Genomic DNA, 1,385 nt, shown 5'->3' on the forward strand with positions numbered 1-1,385 from the left:
TTGCAACCTCCCTCCTAACATAAAATAAAATTTAAGAGAAAAAAAGGGGGTAATAAAAGAGAAGGAAAAGAAATAAAGAAAAATCTCATCCTGGAAGCTATAGTGTGACACAGTAAGTCACTCACTATATCCCTTTATCCATACATCTTTACTTGCAAGTGTTCGTTGCAAAGAGTCATTGGTCTGGTTCAAGGCCTCTGGTTTCTGCTATGCCATCATTACTGGGCCCTCACTGGGGTTCCTCTTGGCTATCCTACTGTGGCTCTGTGTCATGGGAATCCTACAGCTTTGGGTCTGCAGGATGTACCCTTCCACATGCTCCAGCGGATCATAGATGGAGTAGATGTTGGGATAAGCCAACATCCTGGTTCTAGACCCAGGTAGTTGCAGGGTTCGTCAACAGGCCAGTTATCCAGAAACCTGCACCATCAAAGTCAGCTCTACTGTATTGCCCAGGTGAGGTCCAAGGGCCACACTCCCTACTGCTGCAGCTGGTGAGGGGCAAGGGACAGCTTCTGCTCTCATGACCTCAGGCCAGCTCTCCCACCCACCATAGGCCAGAAGGAGGGAAATAATTCTCCTTTGCCCCAGACACCACATAACAAATGAGGGGTGGGGCCAGTCTCCCATGCTCACATTCTCCAGGCAGCTCACCCACACACACTCCCATCAACAGGACTTACTGTGCTGCCCAGACAGGGTGCAGAGCCTGATTCCCCAAGTGCTGCAGCTGGTAAAGGGGAGGGTCAACTCCCTTGTCTGCTGCAGTTGGCAGAGGTGAGGGTTTAGGGCGTCATTCCCTCGCCCTCACCACCACACTGCGGGTGAGAAAGGCAATTTCTACTATCTCACTCTCATGCCCTCAGGGCTGACTCACCTGAATCCCTGTTTACAGGGTCAGATCTGTTAGAAGTATTTTTTAAGAGTTTTCTACATGCTTATTTTATTTGCATCATCTTACCCACCCCCCAATTCTACCTCCGGCCCCATGCCTTCCATTCCCTCTCACCTTCATGACCTCTCCTTCTGAACTTTTATTCTTTATGGATTTCATATCATGCATTCTGATCCCACTTATCTCCCTGCCTCCTTACATCCACTCATGGCCCTTGCGAGCATCCCCCCAAACAAAACTAAATTTAAAAAGAAAGCTCAAAAACAAATAAAACAAGAACAAAAAATAATCTTGTTGTGGAAACTGCAGTGTGACCCATTTAGTGACACAGTTTGCCCTTAATTCCATTCATCTTTACTTGCAAGTGCTCATTGCCTTGGGTCATTGGTCTGTCTTAAGGCCTCTAGTTTCTGCTACACTACTGATAGTGGACTCTCACTGAGGCTCTTCTTGGCTTGCCTGTTGTTGTCCTATGTCATGGAGATACTGC

Source organism: Microtus ochrogaster, linkage group LG4 (assembly GCF_000317375.1).
Source record: "Microtus ochrogaster isolate Prairie Vole_2 linkage group LG4, MicOch1.0, whole genome shotgun sequence".
NCBI classification, from domain to species: domain Eukaryota; kingdom Metazoa; phylum Chordata; class Mammalia; order Rodentia; family Cricetidae; genus Microtus; species Microtus ochrogaster.